Below are 25,582 nucleotides of genomic sequence, written 5' to 3'. Positions count from 1 at the left end.
GGCCTGACCTCCCGGCTTCTCTCAGACAGAGACCTTCTATTTGGCTTCAATATTCTTCACTCCGTAGGGTACTCAAACACAAGTACACATGCTTCCCGGCGTTACCTCCTGACGAACCTGCAGTTGCTGAATTAACCTCTCCCGTCCCCCTGAGGGGCAAAATCTCGAGATTATACACTCTCCTCCAAACTAGGTCGCCCCCCGCATTCTCTAAACTCCGGCACTATTGGGAGATCGACCTTGGACTCGAGATGACTGACGAACGCTGGGCCCACATGTGCTCACGCACCCGGGATGTCTCTTTCAACTCCCGGTTTAAATTAATCCAATTCAAGGTACTTCATAGATACCACTACACTCCGGCCAGACTGCATCGCATTTCAAACGACTCCCCCCCTGGGTGCCCCAGATGCGCATGCGAGAATGCAGACTATCTTCACATGCTGTGGTCTTGCCCCCGACTTGTCCAATTCTGGACCCTATGTCCTCTATCCTTGATTCCCACATCCTCTTATCCCCAATGACATGTTTGTTTCACGACTTCCCCGACCTCCACCGTGACTCCAGAAAACTTGCTGGCCTGTGCATGCTACTTGCTGTGCGCACAATTCTGCTTTGTTGGCTTCGGCCTTACACCCCTACCCACGCACAATGGCTTAGGGCAGTGACATGGGCCTCTGACACGGAGGAGGTCTGGGCGACACAGCAGCCCACTCATTCCAGGCCTAGGGATATATGGCTGCAGTTTCGTTTATTTATATCCTCCATTGAATCTGACTCGGACCCGGGGTCTTCTCCTCCCTCTGCTTGACCCACCCCCCATACTGTTTTCAAGATTCCCCTTTGAATTATCTCCCTCATGTATGGGTGGTCCGACCTCCCATGGGCCCTCACGTGTATATGCACCCAGCTCCTTTCTTTCTTGCCGTTTTTTTTTTCTTCTGATGCTTTGCTTGTATAAATTATGCGTATTCATATTGTCTGATTACTGTTTACCCTGTATGGTTTATGTTGACTCACCTGTACTTGTGTCACCGAGCTGAATAAATAAAAGTTTAAAAAAAAAAAAAGAAGTGGTTTGCACTCTAAACTTATCAGTATGCCAGGCATTACTAAAGAAATGTTGACTGGGATGTAGACAAGGTCAATATTAATGAGGTTCGCTAGGGTAGCTTTCTGGGGTTGCCGAGGGGACTTGGCCATTCAAACCCTAGTGAGAATGGGGATGGGCCATGGAGGGAGGCCACAAATGGTGATGTCATTTGTTGAGCAGCAGTAGTAGCGATTAGTATGTAGGTGAAATGCAGTATAGCGGGTCAGGCCATTAGCTGTATCAGACCTGAACAGGTACAAACAAGTGAGGGCCTTATCTTTCACCTCCTTTGATGAGGGCACCTAAGGAGGACTCATCAAATGGTTGGTGGGAGGAGCAAGTTCACATGACCAGCACACTACTCAATGCTGTCTGCCTGGAGCTAGCCTACAGTCCTTAAGTAGAGACTTGTAAGGTGTGAAAACTGGAGCTGGGTGGAGCAACTGAGTGGCATTGCATTACCTTCTAGCTCTTCTCCCTCATCACCATCCTCATGAATTGAGGACACACCAGAGATTAAAGAATGGTCGGTTGTTACATCAAACCAAAGATGTGTAACAGATAATCTTGCAACACCTTTATGTATGTGATTTTCCAAGTTGTGCTGATTTATGCCATGTTTATTCTGCTCAGGACTAAGAAGCTCACTTTGCACCTTCAGTTTACAGTGTTGAATGAATGTAGATGGAGAAGACCATGTGCCCTTAGTTCAAATTTGTGGTGAAAGAATTATGTTTGCCCAATAGGCTGATATATCTCTTATAGATTAGTATCATATGATTGGAGAAAATGTGCAAAGGATCGAATGTAGCCTAAATAGGATGAGAAATGTAGAGTTTCAAATGGGTGGCAACTGGGTTTGTTTCTCAGTTTGTGATGCATTTGTGGTTGACAAAGTACATGGTGCAGATGTTAAGTATGAATGAACCCTGAGCAAATTGTATATATAATAGTGACTATTTGTTTCACTTTTTAAGAATTTATCAAAAGGGATGCACATATGAAGTGAAAGATATGCAGAAACTATGGGATTTGCCAGGTCATAGCTATCGAAAAAGAAGCAAGGACATTTGATATGGGACACATCTTTTTCTCACACATACCCCCAGCATAATATGTGGTAATGCTGGAATACTCTTCAAGGAAGACTGAAATAAAATATGAAAAACCCTACTTTCCAAGTAATACCTATATACTGTATTAAATTACAAACCTAAATATATTGAATACATTTTATATAAACAACAATTCATGTTATATATTTAAAACAGCGCTGACCTTCACCATAGTAGTAGTGTTATCAAATCTGTACCTACAAATACTGTATATAATACAACAATACTTGTTATCTATAATACTTTTGAAAATCAGTTGTCAAATAGTTTTAGAATTTTCTGATGCAAAACCAAGTTCATAGTTACCTAAATAGTTAGTATAGTTGAAGTGATAATACTGCATTTTTTTTTTTTTTTTATTTGTTTTGGTTTAGATAAACCTTTACAAAAGTTAATTTACATTACAAAAATTTCAGACAGAAACAGAATAGCATTACAAAAGGAAAAATTTCAAACAGAAACAGAATAGGGTTAGCCGAAACTCCAATATTCTCTTGTGCAAAACATAGTGATACTTATACCTTGTGCAATACATAATAATACTTATACCAAGTCTGATCATTGATTTTTCATACCATGGCTTCGTAGAGTAACCTGATAAACAACCCAATTTTTTCTCTAAACTCTTACATAGTAAGAAAACCACATCAAAGTCTGAAGGCAATTTTGACATTCTAAAAAATTTGCTATATATTTAAAACAGAGCACAAATATTTCTCAGAAATGTTGCAACCCTGATATTCAAGTTGCCTTTACAATTGTGTAACATTTTATACCAAATAAATTCTCTGTCCACTTGCGCAGTATTATTAACATATTGGGCAAAATATAGTAGTCTTTTTTCCTTCAATGCCGGACATACCAATAGTATGTGTTTCAGGTCCTCGACCATACCTTCTACCCTACAAAACCTGCACCATGACCATAATAGTTGAACAGTAGATCTACTTGATAGTATTTGGTTAGTGGGCAAAACATTGAATCTAAAACGCATTAAATCATTTCAGATTGTTATATTAGGATACTTGTTTAAGTAGCTTTCCATCCATGGTAAGCATTTATTTAATGCACACACTTGTTGGTATATTTTTGTATTCAGTATCGCGTTTTTTGTATGGATCCAATCAAAACCCAACACACTTTCTTTCACCTTAGCCGGGTTATTCCTCAGAGAGGAAGCTGAGATTCCCATTATCATCAGACTATTTGTGATTTCCTCATTCAATTCCACTATAAAAGGATTGGAAGTATCTTGACCTGCATAATAGTACAAAGTGTTGGTGTCTAAGGAGTTACATTTCCTCCATAACGTCATTCTTTTGCATGTCACCAAAGCTTGAAGCGAGTTAAGACCCAATTCATACTTAATTAAATTGAACGGGATACATTTCGGAAGGTGATACAATACCAATTTTCAGATGTAGCTTTCTATCGAGGCTCATTCACACTTGCATGTTAAGGGATGAAATTCGGCCCCATAAGTCAATCTGGGAATCACTTTTTTAGGGTAGTATTCTCTGAGAGGAATCATTAAAATTTCCCAAATTTTGCATCTATGGCCCGCATTTGAGAAATAGCAATATCAGCCTTAAATTTCAATTGAGTACGTAGTAGGGGTCTAGATAGTGTACCTGCTCTCGAGAAACCCAGGTATTTAAATTCCCCTTTAACTTTAATACTTATGTTCCCTGATATCCATGACATTGGCCCTCATTACGACCCTGGCGGAATCCGCGGTGCTAAATGCACCGCGGAGCATGGCGGAAAGCCGCCGATAGCGCCATGGGGGTTGGCGGATTTACCACCCCATGCCGACCTTGGCGGAGCGGTAAATCCCCAATCCCCATTTTACCCTTCCCCATTCCCATTCTTGCCCCATAGGGTATAATGGGAGTGGGGAAGGAGTTAATTACGCCGCCGTAAAGTACGGCGGCGTAATTAACAACGAGGTCCCTTAGCGCCATGGTTTTCTCCGCCCGGTAAAACCAGGCGGAGAAAACCTCCATGGCGCTAAGGGAACTCGTAGTACGGCGGACGGGTCCGCCGCGATTAGCGCTGGCGGAAACCCACTCCGCCAGGGTCCTAATGAGGCCCATTGTGTTTAATTTCTTGTTTTTCCTCCCTAGACGAACAATAACTGTTTTGTCCGGATTGACCTTTAATGCAATTGAGTCAATGAAACCCTCAAAAGCTCTGAGCATGCGCTGAAGTCCCACTTTAGTGGTGTCAATTAGGAGAAAATCGTCAGCGTATGCTAACCAGGCCATGCGTATGCTCGATATTATAGGTGGGACTAACCCCCTATTTAGTAGAGCCATAAAAGTGCCACTAACATATAAATTGAAGATTGTGGGAGCCAGTCTACAGCCTTGATGCAATCCGTTATGAATGGTAAAGAGATCCGAGAGGGTGCCCGCTGAATCCAATCTAACTCTCACATCCGTCTGAGAATAAATTGCCCTTACAATATCCAACAGGATTGCCGGCATGTTTAAAGTTCTTAATTTAATCCACAGTATATTCCTGTCAACCAAGTCGAACGCGGAACACAGGTCCATTGATGCAATAAAGACAGAGGTCTCTGCCTTTTTCATTGCTTCAGCTCTCAAACAATGCAAGATGAGCCCCCCACATTCCGTCCCCATATTTCTCCTAAAGCCGAAATGTCTCATATCTAAAACCTGCTTGTCATCAATCCATTTCTGGATATCTCTCAGAACAAGTGACGAGAACAGTTTTGATTCCGGGTCAGCCAAGGCAATTGGTCTATAACTCTTTGGACATAGTCGGGAACCCTTATTAAATATGGGTATGATAATCGAAACCCTCCAGGACAGTGGAAACGTTTTGGTCACAAGTATGTTAGTGAACAGAGTGGAAAGTATTCTAGCCCATAGTTCGGGGTCTGACTTAAGGATTTTATTCGACAAATTGTTCGGTCCTGGTGCAGCAGAATTTTTAGATTTTCTTATTAAGTTTTTTTATCTCCCAGGTGGTAAAATTCAGATGCCAGTTTATATCTTGTTTCTCAGGTCCCTGTCACGTCCTTCTTGGGACAGTACATATTTACAAAGTGACCCTTCCACGTTACTTCATTAATGGGATTCACTAGTAGCTCTTTCTGGGGTTTGTCCCAGTTATTCATTAGATACCAAAAGTTTCTTGAGTTAGAACCCCTTAGTGAAGTCAACAGTTTTTCCCCGTCACTCTGTCCTTTGATTATTCTATGTTGTATGGACCAGTTTTTATAACTTTGTTTGATTTTTTTGATCCTATCCACCATATTAATAAATGACAATCCCGATTTCTTGATTATTCTTATCTCTTTCCTCATGACCCGCTTTTTAACTCTAATTTCCAGGTCAAAATGATGTGCTCTGTCTTTCCTGAGTTGAATGACCCTATTATCAGTTTAATCCAATTTTTCCAAAGTACTGTGAATATATTCTGTAAAGTTGCTCGCCGCATAGGTCTTTTCCCTCTGTTGTTCAGAAAAATTCTCAATGCCAGCAATCATGGATGCGGTAAATTGTCTACTTTTTGTTCCCGTCCATGAAATTCGGTTCCCTGATTGATTGACATTAATGTTATACTCAAACCCAATTTTAGACACAATTGACACAGTGACACCTATTTCCATAGACAAGATACAATGATCACTCAAGGTGGTCTCAATGCACACTAAATTACCAGAACAATTGAACAAATCCCCTGAGCATATGATGTAATCGATAATCGAATGGCAGCCGCTGGCTTTCCAAGTTGGCTGAAGGTTTACCAGAATTTCCAAGCCCCACATCTCAGCGAAGTGGGACCACATCCTCCCCCTGCACCTTAAATTATCAACCCTTAGATTTTGTTCCCCCAATTTACTAATCAGCACATCCCCACTAAAAGAGTCTCCATGTATGGCTGCATTGAGATCACCTGCGATCACTATCTGGCCTCCTGTATTAATTAAGAACTAGTTCTGCAATAAAAACCCTAGGTTACATAGTTCCAGCCACAGTTGCCTATCCGAGAGTTCAGCCGGGTTCCAGTAAATATCAACCAACAAAAAAGGTGTAGCCCTGTTATTGTATATCAGTAAGAAACCCACGGCCAGAAAAGGATGTGCAAAGGCCCATTCTCCCATAATCTTGGGGTTCGAGTGGTTCTTTGCTGCAATAAAGAGGCCTCCTTTAGGACGACCCCTGCCTCCCCCATGGGCACATAGCGAACACACTGTAAATCCCTCCCAACATAGAGGGGCCTTTGACCACGTTTCTTGGATAAAGAGTAGATCATATTGTGCCAAATCCCTCATAAAAGTCACATTGTTTAGGAGATTTGCCGAACCACTCGAATTCCAAGTTAGCAATTTCAAAGTACCATTTGTCATTACTAGAGAGGCTTACCTAGTTTTTTGAGCTTGTCAATGGACTCTCTCAAGGACAAAGCTAGCCATCTCCAATCCTGTATCTTCTCATTTGCCCTCTCCTCGTTCCTTTCTCCTTCCTCCTTATTTAAAGGATTGTCCCTCTGCCCTCTGCCTATATTTCGAGATGTCACTATTGGATGTGACTGGGTCCGTACATATTCAAAAATATCGAAACCCCTACGATACAACTCTTCTGCTTCTTTCATCATAAGGTTTCTGACCAATGGGGATGGTATAACTATATGGACATAATCCAGCCTCTGCCTATGTATATAATCGACCAGGTATATGTCCGTAGATTCAATTAAACATAGGTTTGGAATCTGACCCAATAGAGTCCGAATATACGGTCGATTTAGGGAGATGTTATTCTGTTCCTGGAACAATGTGGTCAGTACTAGGGCTGGAAGATCCAGTCTCACTGGGTCCTTCTGGTCCAGAGCTGACATTCATGGAGCTGATCCTTCTCCTTCACCCCATTTTCCCTTCCAAAGATCTCTCCTCTCCTTCCAGAACAATATTCTTCGTAGGTCTCCTCCCTCATGTTTTTCTGTTGCAGTTCCCTCCCAATATTGGGTACCTCCTGCTGTTGTTTATCTCTTAGCACTCTCAGTATATTTTGGTAAAGGGTCTCATCACTGGCATTCTCCTGTGTTTTACCAGCTAGTTTCTGATTATCCTGGTGAGAGATGTTTCCCATCTGTACCCCCCAAGTAACTTTGGAGTTCAGAACACCCTGATTATTTGCCCCACTATCCACTCCCGGTTCTTGATTACCGAGATTGGTATCGCCCCAGGTCGAACTCGAATGAATTTTGATTTCGTTACCTTGGGGGATCTTCCAATCCCTGCTCCCCAAGCCCCCCTTATCAGCAATGGGGATCATATTCCTTCCCGGGGCCTTATCAATAGGTATGTCATTCATCTTCGTAATATTTATAGTAATGGGACCTTCCTTATGAGTGGGGATATTAGACTCTTTGGCTTTTGCAAGACACCCAATATTAGTTGTAATTTCCTGTGGAGGAACCGCATTGAAGATTTCATACACCTCTTCTCTTTTGTTTTTATTTTTCAAAACTTCACAAAGTTGTAGATCACCTTGTACATATGCACTTTGGGTGGCTTGATCCTTCATCTTATTGGTGGCCCTGCCATCCTCCTTTAGACTGTTTTTGTTCTGCTATTGAATGTTAACTCTAGTTGGTGATTCATCAAGCTCATCCTGAACAACATTTCTCATACATTTTCTAGATGTTTTTGTCATTACTCCATTTTTATTTGTGTTTTTCTTTTTTTGTTTTGCCGTTTTTTTAATTTGTCTTTTGGACATTTTAAATTCTGTCATCTGGTCCTCAGACCCATTTGTCCTCGTTGTAACTTCCTGACAACTTAGGTCAGTGTCCTCCAACAAGGTTTTCCCCCCATCCCAATAGAATCTCGGGCAGTTCCTGTGAGGCCTTGACCATAATTATCTCTTCCAGGCGAGGCTTCTTCGTAAGGTCCATTGGCCTTACATCCCCTTCCCACTCCTTTATTTTCTTAAGAGATTTTAACAATTTATCTGAAAATCTATCTGGTAGTACTTTGATATCGGAGGTTAAATTTGTCAAACACTCCGTTTGCTTACGGAGTTACGACAGAATTAAACGGTTAAAGATTGTCATCATTACTGTGAATTCTGACGGAGGGGAATTCGAACTGCTCACAGTATTATTCTCCTTATCAAATGTAGTACCATTTGAAAAATCCAGCAGTTTATCATAATTCCAGTTATCATGTACATCCTCATCATTCAAATTGAGAGTATTCTCTTGCTCTTTATTTATGTTAGTTACCATCTCTTTAGGTTGAACAGTATTCCCTGTATCGTCCTCCCCAAAGAGCGGTTGAGAAGGTTCCATAATATCCTCACTCTGTTTCTCAAGAAGAGACCGTTCTTGTGCATATTTTAAGAATTCAGCCTCTTGCGAGGGATCAAGGTGGTCCTCAGCCTGTTTTTCTAACTGAGAACATTGTTGCGCACACTGAAGTAAATCAGCCTCTTCCTCATTTGCCTCAGGCAGCGGTAAAGCTGCTGCCCTGGCCAAACTCGCCCTTCTGGTGCTTACCGCAATAAAAAGGTCCGCCCTCGCGTCTTTGCGTGGCGGGAGCTTGACTTTCCCCATTTGTCACAAATAAGCTCATTATAGCTACAGAAGTACACGATTCAGGTTTTAGTTTTTTTTTTTTTTTTTTCGATCACACCCTATGCAGCAAGACACACCAGCCTCTAGCACAAAAGTCTGCACGCCCCTGATGGCTCTTACCCCCTTCTCCCTCCGCCAGCCGAACAGCCCAACAGCCGCACTTCCAAGCACTTCCGGATGCGCGCGCGAGATGCGCGTGCACCTGTGCTTTTAAGGAAGTGGAAGTGGCTGAGAGCATGTGGGCCGGCAATGGGGTGGACCAGTGGCCGTGTCCTCTAATTCCAATGAAGTCCACAAAAATGCACGTTTCACGCGACAAGAACGCTGCAAACTTCCTCTTGCCGACACCTCGACAGCAAAGTCTGCTTCCCAAGTCCAAATGTCAATTCCAGCAGCGAGACACAGCCCAACAGCGACACTTCCAAGCACTTCCGATGCACGCGCGAGATGCGCGTGCACCTGTGCTTTTAAGGAAGTGGAAGTGGCTGAGAGCATGTGGGCCGGCAATGGGCTGGACCAGTGGCCGTGTCCTCTAATTCCAATGAAGTCCACAAAAATGCACGTTTCACGCGACAAGAACGCTGCAAACTTCCTCTTGCCGACACCTCAACAGCAAAGTCTGCTTCCCAAGTCCAAATGTCAATTCCAGCAGCGAGACACAGCCCAACAGTGGCACTTCCAGCCGCACTTCCAAGCACTTCCGGATGCACGCCTCTGATACTGCATGTTTTTTTTCCTATACTGCACTGTAGCAGCTCTTAGTTTTTGAAAGTGTGATTTTCTCAAGGGGCGTTTTTTGTTACAGTTTATTTTATATAATTATTTTCATTTTTATTGTACATGGTATTTCATACATATACTTGTAGAATGCTATATTGTGTATAATTTCTATATGTATATAACAATATATTTTTTTCCCTCTATAGTATGATTAATGAATACAACCTGGTAATGGTTGTGTACTGGGAATACAATCGGAATTCACCTGGTACGATTATGAAAAAAAATATAAATAATGTTGTTTTTATTTTCTTGTAAACTACATTTGATTTTGTTTCAGAGATACTAATATGGAAGAAAGAGAACTTGAATAAAGGTATTTGGTAAGTTTTTTGATCAATATGATATATGAATCTATAATGCAGATATTTTTTGTAGCCGCGGCTACAGCATCAGTCAATGAATTGCAGGATTGTGCTTAGGTGGCTAAATTGAGGAATGGCTGGGGTGCTTTTATTTGTGGCTAAACTGCTTCAACTGTTAACAGTGTAACCGTGGCTACAAACAAACAATTAGGGCTTTTGATGACTACAACTGCATAAAATAAATTACAATAGATATTGTAATATATTTTTGCAGTTTGTGTTCATTTTTACGTATATTTATAACTTAAAAGGTGGCCCTTAAAAGGGGCGTTTTGAGGGATGGAAAGTGGGGGGTGGAATAGGGGAGGAAAACACATAATGATGAAACATATCACAAAGGGAATTAAAATGTAAAGCAACAAAACATTTAGAAAAAAAGGGGAAAAGAGGTCTACCTAAAAAAAATAACTAAGCATGACAGGTGATCTGATGTTCAGTGATTTTCTTCTGCCATTGTTCAATCGTAGCATCTCCCTCGACTACCCATTTGAAGGATTGTGTACACATGACATGCATCATGGAAAGATCGGATGTCAGTAAAATAAGAATCTGCGTAGTTGATGCTGCTGTTGAAGTAATTTCCAGTTGGTGATGTTGTTGCACTAGCGCGGATGAAGGTGCTTGGAGTGGTGCTGATGTCCGTCGATGCAAGGAATGGGACCCACGCATTTTTCTTTTCTGATGTTCACGTACTTTTCAATACTTGTCATCAACATCATCCCAGTGGACTTGCACTTGATGATTAATCATAATCGATGTTCCCAGGCTTTGAGAAGGAACATTGGTAGGCCCACGGTTCAGAGTTTTGCTGCAGATTGTGCAAAGTACATCCTCTGCCCCTTTTCGAGAACAGTTTTTTATTACATGAAAGAAGAGCCAACTGTATGCAGTGGTTTTCATTCCAGTTGCCTTCTTCCTCATTGGCAATGGATTGGGAACCCAAACAATAACGTCATTATCACTGCTGCTACTCTCGTGGTTGGGAGAAATATGTAAAATATAAAAATTGACAACACAAAAAAGACACTGGGCCTCATTATGAGTTTGGAGGTAGCCATGCTGCTTTTAGCGTGTGCTCTTTTTGCACAATCTCTGTAACACTTTAATAAGTTTATATTCATAAACAGTACCTATGATTACAATGTGATTTGTGATGTCATCATTGTGGTCATAGGCTGTGCAACAGACACAACAGGAACATTGGTCTCTAGTGCATTTACTTTCAAATATGAAGGGCCATGAGCACCTGGCTTGTAAAATGCCCTTAAGGCCTGCAGCAGGTTCCACCTCTAACCAAGCATCCTCAGTTAACACTCACTTTCTGTTTTTTTAAAGTTTTTTTTTTTATAAAAAATCCCTTTTAAACTGATTCTCCATTCTATCAGAGCTTGTTTTATTTCAGTGTTTTCAGTAAATCTAGTTTGGCCTATTTGCAGTGTTCATCTTCCTATGCATTTTTATACCTACAATGCTTAGGTTTAATAGTAGTACTTTGTACATTCCCAATATTAACAGAGATTGGCATTTTTATTTAAAATTGCAACAGTATTTAACACAAGCGATAAACATTCCTCTATTAAAGTCAAATTTAACTGACAGAATTTAACGAACTGATCCCGATCCACAATTTAATTTCCAAGGGAATTTGTGCAGGTTTGTTGTAAACCTCTCATCTTCTAAAATGTGTACCTGAAGAAAACTTTTTAAGAGGACCTTTACAAAATGTCATTGTTCCCAAGGGTAGACTCATTGAGGCATGATCACTCACACCTTAACATCTAGAGAGAAATGAGAGAGCACCATAGCACCCATGTTTTAATTAACATCACTACACAATACAAATATGGGGGAAGGTGTTATCTTAGCAATAGCTTGTTTGGAAACAGAAAACAAACATTTCCATGTTTACCAAGCAGTAGGCATTCAAATGCAGGAAGTTACACATCCAATTTTCTTGTAAACATATAACTTAATGATGCTGATAAAACTGTAAAATATCTCTCATGACATTTTCTGACCCAGACGGCCACATTCCATGATAAAAAAAAGAATCAATTAACTTATTGGGGGTCATTACGACCCAGGCGGTCAGTACGCCAACTTTACCACCATGGTGTAAACTATGTTTACACCATGGTGGATGGCGGATTTACCGCCCCATTCCAAGGTGAGTGGGGCGGTAAATCCCCATTTCCCATTTTACCCTTCCCCATTCCCATTTTTGCCCCATAGGGCATAATGGGAGTGGGGAAGGCGTTAATTACGCCACCGTAAATTACGGTGGCGTAATTAGCACCAAGGCGGTTTAGCGCCATGGATTTTAACGGCTGCTAGAAGCAGCTGTTAAAATCGGAATCAGGCGTTAAGGGTTAACGACGGCGTTAACCCTTAACGCCTGAGTTGTAATGAGGCCCATTAACTGAATTCATGGATGTATCTCCCAAGCCAGTCAAAGAATCCATATATTAAGCAATGCTGACAGAAGTGGACACTAAACTAGTGTTAGTATCAACCAAAGGAGCAGTTACAGCTCAAAAACTTGTTCCACTGGGCTGGAGGCTTGACAAATTGCTGCAGTAAACAAGAGCCAATATTACTATCAAAGAGTTAATGGCTAGTGGTAAATCAAAAGGTAGTATCAATGAGTTAAGCTGTTTCTGTGTAGGACATTCCCCATTTAAACAGATACATATATACCTTAAATGTTGGATTTCTCATGAATGCTCTATGCAGTCTTCTCCTCTGTTAAAGTATTAGGATGGAATGCAAAAGTAGAGAAAAAAAGAAATACGAGTGGCACTGATTGGAAAAAAAGTGTGAAAGGAAACAATTCCTAAAAAAGTAGAGCTGGGAAGTAACGATCAGGAAACTAGAGAAGATAGAATGGAGATAACACAAGGCAAATAAAGAAAAGCATGGAGACAAGCTGAAGAAAGCTACATGAGATGAGATGAGATGAGACATAAGTGAAAGGAGATATATAAAACAGAATCAAAAATGGACGCAAGATGTGAAAGAAAGAACCCCTCTTCCTTTTCCATGGTGGCCATCTTGGAACTGCATTTTCCTTCCTTCAAGGAAAATACTTTTTTTAAGAACCACAGGTTACCGCTTTGATAGCCCAGGGAGCTAATGGCCTTAAGCCCAATTCCAAGTGCTGGAACGAGGTATAATGGCCCAGAGCCCTCGTTAATGGCCCTTGCTTTGCTCGGGCCGTTAACTTGGGCTGGCGGTCCGTTACCCCCCTTCCAGCACTTGGAACGGAGGCTTAACACCACAATACAAATAAACATGCAAAGTGATGATTGATATAGAATAGTGTTTAATTTAACATGCATTCCTGATTGCATATTATCCTCCCAGAATATTTATCTCTATGTGTCTCTGTAATAGTACATTTATGATTTTTGTATGCTCAATAGGTAGAAACATCCAGCATTGTTTAGTTATGTGAAAGTGAGAAAGAACATTTAGGAATGGTTCTTAAACATTTTCAATGGAACAACAGAGGAGATGAATTGAAGAAATCCAACTTCTAACTCCTGCAATCCACCATCTACTCAAATTATTTTATCGAGCCAATCTAAAGATGCCTCAAGCAACTTTGAGATGTTCATATGCTAGTGTGATTCACAAAGAACAGTCAAAGTGTACAATAGGAGAAAATAGTCAATATAAGCGAAGACATAAATATAGTAGAAATATTGCCCAAATCTTGGCAAAACTGCAACTGCAGCGATTGGAGTTTCACTCCACCAATTCCAGTAGGGGTTGAAGGCGCTATTTTTGCATTTCTTTTTTTTTTAATAATTGATTGAAATACTGCATTTTTCCATTATAGAATGCATTTTTAAACATAGAAATTAAAATAAGCAGTAGGTGATCCCAGAGTTTTGCCAGGCACTTTAATAAGGGTTGTACCTGGCCATGACATGGAACAACTGAAAAACTTTGTATATGGGCATATTTTTGCAGTGATTGGCAAAAACTTAGCTAAGACCTATGCACAAGCAAAATCGGATTGATTTGAAAATGCATGCTTTTAACAAGTAACACTTGTGGGGACACATATTTTGCATATAGATAAAGTTGATGAATGTACACACACTAGGTTAAGACGTGTATCGTGGCAGGAATTCATTTACAGCTGCAATTAAGGCATTACGACTCATAAAACCTCTTAGAAATATCACTAACAGGTCATATACAGCCCGCAATGTGATATAGCTCACTCAAAGAGATTGTAGGAGGATGTGTTTGGGTGAGGAGGGTACATCTGGTGCGTGGGAATTGCCACAATGATTAGCAGACCATAGGCAGTCAATGAAGGGCAAAAAGCTGAATAAGACTCACAGACTATGGGCCTCATCATGAGTCTGGCGGTAACCCTTAAATGGGGCGGTAGCACTATTACCGTGTTCATTTCTTTTGAAGAAATGTCAGTGTTTGAGTCTAAACCTGAATACTGAAAAATCTAAAGTGCTGGTCTTTAAACCCTCCCTTGCTAAAAAATAAATCGCTAGAGCCAAGAGTGTGTGATTTAGTCATTGAGCAAGTCTCCCACTTAGACCACCTTGGAGTACGTTTTCAGGACAATGGTGGTTGGGAGGTCCAGATTCACAAAACTGTCAATACATTGGAAAAATATAGCATTGGCACATTGACTACTTTCTGTTAGCATGGTAGTGGGACCAACATTATAAACACAACCCCTTGTAGGGACTTTTCATCTACATTAATTGCACATGTGATGTTATATGTGATGTCATGTGTGATGTCATCTTTGAAGTCCTTGATGTTAGTCTTAGCAGTGCACAGTGGTGGCACGAGTTTCGGTTGCTTAGCTTACCATAACTGGCACATTTCTGAGGTTTTTCAGTATTCGTTGTAAGCATAACAGCCTTTAACAACGTTTTTCATTGAATTTCATAGGTTTTTATTAGTGCATGCTATTTTCCTACAAAATACTAATATCATACTTACCACAATATAGCAAAATATTTGTCCAATTTACAAAGTCTCACCTTAAAACATTGCCATTTCCCACCTTCTAGCATAATTTGTAACACTTTGTTAAACTTTTTGCAACATTTTCCACTGTTTTTGCATGTGTCGATGTCCATGAACGTCTAATGTCATTGCTGACCTTCCGAACAATGCCACGTGACCATGCGCTTGCACGCGGCATGTCGATGTGTCCATGAACGCGTCCGCACTTCTCGATCAGGTTTATGCTTCTAGGACAAGCCAAAACTGCATTTTCTACTGATATAGGAACTTTCAAGCTCAAAATGGACCCTTGCACAGTTTCTACTCATATTCTTACTCATTAGGCATTAACAATCTAGTGCAAAGCACATACTTGGAAGAATATTAGCAAAACTGCTATTTATCTCAAAAATGACATCAGCTATTGCCATCCCCCCTCCCCAAGAGCGACAACCACCATCAGCTGGAGGACCGACACAACTAAAAAAGTGGAGTACTTCCAAAGATAATGAAGATGACCAAGAAGATGAGGTAGAGGAAGTGTTTTCTTGTATCACCAAGAGCGAGCCATCGGTGTGGCAGTTATTTAAAACTGTTGGGAATGTACCAAAGGCTAAAGTTACCAAAGTGAAATGAACTGAGTGCAACATTTTACTCAATCTCAGACTAACTGGACAGCACTCCTATGGGACAACCTCCATATTCTGCCACACCCAATCCAACCACTGCAATGCTCTCAGAAAGGCTGTTCTTTTCTTAGCAAGTAGTAGGCTGTCTTCCTCTACCTTATCTTCTTCAAACACTACTGTAACTACATAGCCTACTTCTGTGGGACACACAATCCCACCAATCAACCTTGCAAGCAATAAAAGAGGCTGTTGATCCATATCTTTCGAAGACAACAGTCCTATGTATATAAGACAAGACACCACTCTGCAGGGGGAAGCAATTTCAAATTGCTTTTTAAACTGTAATCAAGGAGCATGAGAAACACTGCTCTGTATTAGTGTTTGGAGCCTCTTTCCTCATTTCCCTCCACACCTTACGTTGTAACTTCTCCTGCAAAAAAGAAGTACATCAAAAAACAACAAAGATAGGTTCCTTTAGGAATCATCTTTCACAGTTAAAAAATAGAACAAAAAAAAAACCTTATAGACTCCATCTACCTTACATTTCTCAGTAAAGTACATAGATTGAATAAGATTTTCCAACATTTGCATTAGCATTCTGTGTTTTGCTAATGGGAATAATGTGGCATTCATCCCCCGTTCCAGGGGGATAATGTCCCGGCAGTCCAAGTTATCAGCCCAAGCGAAGCATAACTGTGTAGTTATGGTTAAGTTGCTGTTTCCATAGGAAGAACACTTTTTGGGTGGCTTATAACTTCGCTCTCCCTGGACGGACCCTCACCAAACTTTTGGGTATATGGGTCACTCTGATTTATTTTGCAAAGTTTGGTGAGGATTCGTCCAGGGGGGGCAAAGTTATAGGGGGGGTCCCAAAACTTTTTTTTTCCCCATAGACTGAATGGGAAAAAACTTTGCGCATGGCCACAGGCCAAACCGCTGGACAGATTTACACCAAATTTGCGGCAGGAGCGGGGGCTTGGTCCCGAAAGCGTGCTTTTGCAAATTTGGTGTAAATAGGTGCAGTAGTTTTTTATAAAATGATCAAAACGTAAGGCAAAAAAATTAGTGATATCTGTGTTCGCTTCGCGGACGGACTTCCCTGTTCGCTCCGCGGACAGCACCCCAATTAGCCCATGGCCTTGCGTCATGTCCGCGGACATGCGACGTGTTTGCTGATTGGACGACGAGGGGCTTGGAGCGCGTCAACTTTTCTGTGGTGCCCGCCATCTTGTATTCGCCGTCGACCGCGTACAGCACGGTGAAACGTGGATAAAAAATTGTATTTAGTGCCGTGTGTTGGTGTGTAAGAGTGTTTGGGGAGGGTGAGGGAGTATGAGATAGGTTCAATGTTTTGTTTTTTTATGTGCTAGACGTTTTTGTTGCGTTCGATTTGTCCGCGGAGAACACGGCTGTTCTGACATTTTGTAAATAAACTAAATGTTGGAGTGTTTAGAGGACGGAGTATGTGTCATTTTTGTTCGCAAGGAAGGTAAAAATGAGCTATGAACACTCGCGGTGTACTTAATTGTTCGTAAATACACAAACTGGGGGTGTCCTCAGGACGCTGTCCGTATTGTAATCTGTCTAGATGAATGTGTTCTAAGAACACTTGCGGTGTCCCGAAATGGTTGCAATTACACAAAATGGGGGTGTTCTGAGAACGTTGTTTGTATTGTTCGTTGTCAGGGTGAAAGTGTTTTAAGTCTTAAGTGTTTTAAGACCACTCCTTTTGTCCGCTAATAGTATAATTTCCTATGGGCGTCAACCAACTTTTTGTCCTCTAAAGAAACAATAAATCCAGCTGGTGTGCGCCGACATTATGTGATAATCCTATGACTGGCGCTATTGACCTGGCTGACTTGCTTTTGCGACACTAAATCATATCTCCCGCCCCTAAGCCTGATATTATCAAAGCATTCATATTCCCCGCCTCTCTCCGTGACGTTACAGGGTGCGTCATCAAACGCGCCCAGTCCTCTGCAGTCCTAAGTGACTTTACAAAGAACCCGGAAGACAACACATATTATGTCACAACTCAGTGCGCCACAATTCGGAATATGAAACTGTGGTTTAAAAGTAAACAGCAGGATTGTACATTTGGTAAAGTACATTTATTGCACATGAAATGTTTAGTGAATATTCAGCGATTTGCTATTGTCTCTGCTGTCGATCAGCAAAAGTTTATTTTGAGCCACGCGTTGTTCCTTTGCGGTAGATAAGCTGTTGGTTTATGATAAAAGCAGTAAATGGTCGCTCTGATAATCGGAAGGTTGCTCCAACAACGAGCCATTAGACCACCCTATTGGTTGGTATGTTGTTTGTAGCCACTAGTACTGCACAAGGGCATATTGGTCCTTGGCGATTGTCCCATAAAATGGTGAGGATCATAAAGTTGCATATTTGGACCTGCACCTGGCAGTTGAAGACCCCATCCGCTGGAGTCTGTAAATCGTGACATAGGCAAAATGGGGCCACATACCTGTTTTAAAAAACATAAATTAGTCTCACCAGCCGATCTTCATTAAAAATCATCATTTTATTTATTAGGGTGTGAAACTATTTGCTATCGAAGATAGTGCAACAGAGTATGTTAATAATAAAATAATAATATTTTCCCATTCATATAGCGCTAAGAACCATGAGGTATCTAAGCGGTGCTTATTATTAACCACGGTGTGTGGTGCTCATTTATCGACCACGGAAGGATGAAAGGCTGAGTTTGGCCCGGCCGGGATTCGAACTTGCATGAGCAAGGTGTGCACGGATGTCAAAGCGAGCGTTGTACTCGCTGTGCCACTAGACAGGCTACAGTAAAGTGGCACAGCGAGTAGAGCACTTGACCGTCTATAGACTGGTTAAATTATTTCTATTAACCCACCCTGTGTCGTCTGCCTTTTTCAGAGCCCTCTAAACGGCAGGGGATCAATTCGGCGGTGATAGTGTGCGGTAGAAAACATTATGCCAACAAACAAGTTCAACTTGAGCGGTCTTTAATGCTACGTTATTGCTACGCTATTGTAATTATATTTGGTATAAAATAATCTAAAGGGTTACTTACAGTGCAATTGCAATTTCCATTGTCTACGAGTAGTGCAGTTCCAAAATACGACTCTGCGTGTGCGAACGATCTTTCGCATAGTGATATAATATATAAAGGTGGTTTCATTTCAGAAATTTCATCCTTATCTTCTCTTACGTTGTAGTAACACTCCTTCAAGAGAAGTCTTTCATCACAATCTCTGTCTGTCAAGGTCAAAACCAGAATACAACCTTATAGTCCGCTTCGTGAGCCTCTCCGGGGCCCGAGAAAAAAATGGAAGCAGCTGACCTTCGCTGTGAACGAGCATACATTCTTACTTTGCAACATTCTGTGTAAAGCCATCTGTGAGAAGTTGGTTTTTGCATGCCATGTTTGTATATTGTTTGCGTGATATTAAAAAAAGTTTGTTTAAGGGACGTTATGGTTCTAAGTACAGCCGAAAGACCCCTGAAAATCGCAAGTTATGATAAAAATAACTCGCGCCAACACCGTGCACTGCTAAGACTAACACCCAGGACATCAAAGATGACATTGCAAATGTCATTGATGAAATCACTGATGACATCACATGTGTATGTACTTTCTATGGAATTTGTGTACTAGGGATTTTTATTATAATGTTGCAAAAAAAGTGTCAAGGATATCGCAATAAATATCTACCGTTATTAGTGTTTTGAACGATGCATTGATATAAATAGCATTGTATTATGGGATTCTATCTAGTATACTGAGCTACTAATGGAGAAACATAGCATTGTGTGCAGAGTACAAGATGAAAGTATAATATTTGTAATGTTAATATGTTGAATAATGAAATGATAATTGTCCTGAAATGTTCGAAAATTCACAAAATGGGGGTGTTCTGAGGACGTTATTCGTATTGTGTGATTGCTTAGTTGTACGCAATGAGGGAATGGCACAGAGAGTAAAGTGGACGCCGTCCGCGGACACCGCGTGTGTTCGTGGACAGGGCGTGCTACATCCCAGTTTTTACAGGAAATCCAACATGGAAAGAAGACTGTACAGATCAGCCAATCAGATGTCAAGGTTGTTGATTTGTGTTGAAAGAGACTGTGTGTAGTGAAGATGGCAGAAGTGGAGAAAGTCAGGGTGTTGGTGCTCGGAGATATGTTTGTGCATGGTTTACAACAGTACGCTCAATGCAGGCATGTTGCAAAGAAATTTGATGTGAAAGGAGTGGAGGTGGTGTGGAGCACTGTGCCTGTTTGCAATGTACAGGGAATTGTACATGTTTGTGAGGATATGGCCACGATGAACAGTCTGCGTGTGGTAGTTTTGCACTATGGTGCATTCCATTTGGGCAACGTCAGTGCCCCTACTTTGTTGGCTGACTTGGAACGCTTGGTTCAAGCCGTAATGAAGATCCTTCCAAATGCGAAAGTAATTTTTTCTGGATTACTACCTAGGGCAATATGGGACAATAGTTCAGTTTTTTGTCCTCAGCAAAACATTGCTAGGTGTGTCATCAACCGAGGCATGATTGCTCTCTTTCAAGCCTGTGTCTTCCGCTATGTATATGTTTCATATGATGTGACTTGACCCTAAGTCTACAAATATAGTACCTTTTCAATTTTTACTTCCTGACTGTTACTGAAGAAAACTATGTGGCTTCGATATGTCAGTAAAGGATAAAAAGGGAGAGCCAGCCATGTGATGTCATCAGTGATGTCATCAATGACATTTGTGATGTCATCTTTGATGTCCTGGGTGTTAGTGTTAGCAGTGCACGGTGGCACGAGTTATGGTTGCTTATGTTACCATAACTGCTCATTTTCAGGGGTTTTTCGGTTTTACTTTGAACCAATAAGTCCCTTTAGCAAAGATTTTTCACTGAATTTCATAGGTTTTTAGTAGCGCAACTTAACCATAACGTCCCTTTAACAAAGTTTTTTTACTGATATATATATATATATATATATATATATATATATTACATGGCCACAATAGTGGCCATGTAGTTATGGTTAAGTTGCTGTTTCCATAGGAAGAGCACTTTTTGGGCGGCTTATAACTTTGCTCTCCCTGGATGAATCCTCACCAAACTTTGCAAAAAAAGTATTTGGGTCACACTGAATTTTTTTGCAGTTTGGTGAGGATTCGTCCAGGGGGGGCAAAGTTATAGGGGGGGTCCCAAAACATAATGGGAAAAAACTTTGCTCACGCCTACAGCCCAAACCCCTGGACGGATTTACACCAAATTTGCGGCAGAAGCGGCGGCATGGTCCCGAAAGCGTGCTTTGCTTTATTTGGTGTAAATCCGTCCAGTAGTTTTTAGAAAAATGCCAAAAATGTAAGTGAAATAAATTAGCGATATCTGTGTTCGCTTCACGGACACACTTCCCTGTTCGCTCCGCGGACAGGACGGTGACAGGGCAAGCAGCTTGCGTGATGTCTGCGGACATCTGACGTGCTCTCTCATTGGATGCGGTGAAAGCGTGCAGTGCGTCTGGCTTCAGAGACGCCCGCTATCTTTGTTCCTCGCCGCCTGCACAGTAAGTCTTGTGTCTGTCTCCTGCTCCTCCCACCCCCGCTCATGCCCCGTGTGTCCTTCTTGTCCCCCCCACCTCCACTCATGCTCCGTGTCTCCCCTGTTCCTCCAGCCCCCCGCTCACGCCATCGGCACACGGTGGCCAGCGGAGGGCCGAGGAGCGGGATCTGCCGCCTGCACACGAACGCCGTGTTTCTCTCTCCCTCCCCCCACCCCCCGCTCATGCCCCATGTATCTCTCTCCCTCACCCCACCCCCTGCTCATGCCCCATGTGTCTCTCTCCCCTTCCCCCACCCCCGCTCATGCCCCGTGTATCTCTCTCCCTCCCCCCCACCCCTGCTCATGCCCCGTGTGTCTCTCTCCCTCCCCCACCACCCGCGCATGACACGTGTGTCTCTCTCCCCTTCCCCCCACCCACCGCTCATGCCCCGTGTGTCTCTCTCCCTCCCCCAACCCCGCTTATGCCACGTGTGTCTCTCTCCCTCCCCCCCACACCTGCTCATGCCCCATGTGTCTCTCCCCCTCCCGCCCACCCGCCGCTCATGCCCCATGTCTCTCTCCCCTTCCCCCACCCCCCGCTCATGCCCCGTGTGTCTCTCTCCCTCCCCCCAACCCCCGCTCATGCCCTGTGTGTTTCTCTAACTCCCCCCCACCCCGCTCATGCCCCGTGTGTCTCTCTCCCTCCCCTCCACCCCCGCTCATGCCCCGTGTCTCTCTCCCCTTCCCCTACCCCCTGCTCATGCCCTGTGTGTCTCTCTCCCTCCCCCCCACCCCTGCTCATGCCCCGTGTGTCTCTCCCCCTCCCGCCCACCCCCGCTCATGCCCCGTGTGTCTCTCTCCCCTTCCCCCACCCTCCGCTCATGCCCCGTGTGTCTCTCCCCATCCCGCCCACCCCCGCTCATGCCCCGTGTGTCTCTCAAAGCACCCCCACACCCCCGCTCATGCCCCGTGTCTCTACCCTTGCCCCACCCCCGCTCATGCCCCGTGTGTCTCTCCCCCTCCTGCCCACCCCCCGCTCATGCCCCGTGTGTCTCTCTCCCTCCCCCCAACCCCCGCTCATGCCCCGTGTGTCTCTCTCCCTCCCCTCCACCCCCGTTCATGCCCCGTGTCTCTCTCCCCTTCCCCCCACCCTCCGCTCATGCCTCGTGTGTGTCTCTCCATCTCCCCACCCCCACTCTTGCCCCGTGTGTCTTTCCCCCTGCCCCTCCACCCCCGCTCTTGCCCCATGTCTCTTTCCCCCTCCTGCCCACCCCCACTCTTGCCCCGTGTCTCTTTCCCCCTCCCGCCCACCCCCGCTCTTGCCCCGTGTCTCTTTCCGCCTCCCGCCCACCCCTGCTGTTGCCCCGTGTCTCTTTCCCCCTCCCGCCCACCCCCGCTCTTGCCCGTGTCTCTTTCCCCCTCCTGCCCACCCCCACTCTTGCCCTGTGTCTTTCCCCCTCCCGCCCAACCCCGCTCATGCCCCGTGTCTTTCCACTTCCTGCCCACCCCCGCTCATGCCCCATGTCTTTTTCCCCCTCCTGCCCACCCCCGCTCTTGCCCCGTGTCTTTCCCCCACCCGTCCACCCCCGCTCATGCCCTGTGTCTTTCTCGCTCCCGCCCACCGCCATTCATGCCCCGTGTCTTTTCCCCTCCCGCTCACCCCCGCTCATGCCCCGTGTGTTTCCCCCTCCCGCCCACCCCCGCTCATGCCCCATGTGTTTCCCCCTCTCGTCCACCCCCGCTCATGCCCCGTATGTTTCCCCCTCCCGCCCACCCCCGCTCATGTGTTTTCCCCTCCCGCCCACCCCCGCTCATGCCCTGTGTGTTTCACCCTCCCGCCCACCCCCGCTCATGCCCCGTGTGTTTCCCCCTCCCGCCCACCCCCCGCTCATGCCCCGTGCGTCTTTCCCCTTCCCCCAACCCTGCTCATGCCCCGTGTGTTTCTCCCCTTCCGCCCACCCCCGCTCATGCCCCGTGTGTCTCTCTCCCACCCCCATCCCCGCTCATGCCCCGTGTCTCTCCCCTTCCCCCACCCCCGCTCATGCCTGTGTGTCTCCCCCCCATCCCCGCTCATGCCCAGTGTGTCTCTACCTCCCACCCACCCCCGCTCATGCCCGAGTGTCTCTCTTACTCCCCCCACCCCCGCTCCTGCCCCGTGTGTCTCTCCCTCTACCGCCCACCCCCCGCTCACACCCTGTGTGTCTCTTGCCCTCCCGCCCACCCCCTGCTCATGCCCCGTGTGTCTCTCCCCCTCCCGCCCAACCCCTGCTCATGCCCCGTGTGTCTCTCCCCCTCCCGCTCATGCCCCGTGTGTCTCTCTCCCTCTCCCCACCCCCCGCTCATGCCCCGTGTGTCTCTCTCCCTCCCCCCACCCCCTGCTCTTGCCCCATGTGTCTCTCTCCCATTCCCTCCACCCCCTGCTCATGCTCCATGTGTCTCTCTCCCTCCCCCACCCCTGCACATGCCCCGTGTGTCTCTCTGAATCCCCCCACCCCGCTCATGCCCCATGTGTCTCTCTCCCTCCCCCAACCCCTGCACATGCCCCATGTGTCTCTCTGAATCCCCCCACCCCCCGCTCATGCCCCGTGTCTGTCTCCTGTTCTCCCACCCCCCGCTCATGCCCCGTATCTGTCTCATGTTCCCCCCAACCCCCCGCTCATGCCCCGTGTCTATCTCTTGTTGCCCCCCTTCCCCCCGCTCATGCCCTGTGTCTGTCTCCTGTTCCCCCACCCGCTCATGCCCCGTGTCTCTCTCTTGCTGCCCCCAGCCCCCCGCTCATGCCCCGTGTCTGTCTCCTGTTCTCCCCACCCCCCCGCTCATGCCCTGTGTCTGTCTCCTGTTCCTCCCGCCCCCCGCTCATGCCCCGTGTCTGTTCTCCCAACCCCCTGCTCATGCCCCGTCTCTGTTGTTCCCCCCCGCTCATGCCCCGTGTCTGTCTCCTGTTCCCCCCACCCCTCGCTCATGCCCCGTGTCTGTCTCCTATTCCCCCCACAACCCCCACTCATGCCCGTGTCTCTCCTGTCGCCCCCCACCCCCCGCTTATGCCCCGTGTCTCTCCTGTTGCCCCAAACCCCCGCTCATACTCCGTGCCTGTCTCCTGTTGCCCCCCCACCCCTGCTCATGCCCCGTGTCTGTCTCCTGTTCTCCCCAACCCCCGCTCATGCCCCGTGTCTGTCTCCTGTTGCCCCCCACCCCCGCTCATGCCATGTGTCTGTCTCCTGTTGCCCCCACCCCCCACTCATGCCCCGTGTCTGTCTCCTGTTGCCCCCCACCCCCGCTCATGCCCCGTGTCTGTCTCCTGTACCCCCCCACCCCACGCCCCGCTCATGCCCATGTCTCTCTCCTGTTGCCCCCCTTGCCCCCCGCTCATGCGCCGTGTCTGTCTTCTGTTCCCCCACCTGCTCATGCCCTGTGTCTCTCTCCCATTGCCCCCCACCCCCTGCTCATGCCCCGTCACTATCTCCTGTACCCCCCTACCCCACGCCCCTCTCATGCCCCGTGTCTCTCTCCTGTTGCCCCCCACACCCCCGCTCATGCGCCGTGTCTGTCTTCTGTTCCCCCCACCCCCCGCTCATGCCCCATGTCTGTCTCCTGTTCCCCCCACCCCCCGCTCATGCCCCGTGTCTGTCTCCTGTTGCCCCACCCATGCCCCGTGTCTGTCTCCTGTACCCCCCACTCCGCGCTCATGCCCCGTGTCTCTCTCCTGTTGCCCCCACACCCCTGCTCATGCCCCGTGTCCGTCTCTTGTTGCCCCCCACCCCCCCGCTCATGCCCGTGTCTGTCTCCTGTTCTCCACACCCCCGCTCATGCCCCGTATCTGTCTCCTGTTCCCCCATCCCTCGCTCATGCCCCGTGTCTGTCTCCTGTTCTCCCCACCCCCCCGCTCATGCCCCATGTTTGTCTCCTGTTCTCCCCACGCCCCGCTCATGCCCTGTGTCTCTCTCCTGTTGGCCCCAACCCCCCGCTCATGCCCCGTGTCTCCCTCGTGTTCCCCCACCCCCGCTCATTACCCGTGTTTCCCTCGTGTTACCCCCCAACCCCCGCTCATGCCCCATGTCTCCCCCGTGTTCCCCCCACCCCCCGCTCATGCCCCTTGTCTCTCTCTTTTCCCCCCACCCCCGCTCATACCCTGTGTCTGTCTCCTGTTGCCCCCACCCATGCCCCGTGTCTGTCTCCAGTACCCCCCACTCCGCGTTCATGCCCCGTGTCTCTCTCCTGTTGCGCCCACCCATGCCCTGTGTCTGTCTCCTGTACCCCCCCACTCCACGCTCATGCCCCGTGTCTCTCTCCTGTTGCCCCCCACCCCCCTGCTCATGCCCCGTGTCTGTCTCCTGTTGCCCCCACCCCCCGCTCATGCCCGTGTCTGTCTCCTGTTCTCCCCACCCCCGCTCATGCCCCGTATCTGTCTCCTGTTCCCCTCATCCCCCGCTCATGCCCCGTGTCTGTCTCCTGTTCTCCCCACCCCGCCCGCTCA

The sequence above is a fragment of the Ambystoma mexicanum genome, chromosome 6q (assembly GCF_040938575.1).
Source record: "Ambystoma mexicanum isolate Mex_15411 chromosome 6q, UKY_AmexF1_1, whole genome shotgun sequence".
NCBI classification, from domain to species: Eukaryota; Metazoa; Chordata; class Amphibia; order Caudata; family Ambystomatidae; genus Ambystoma; species Ambystoma mexicanum.
This window is presented reverse-complemented; position numbering follows the sequence as displayed.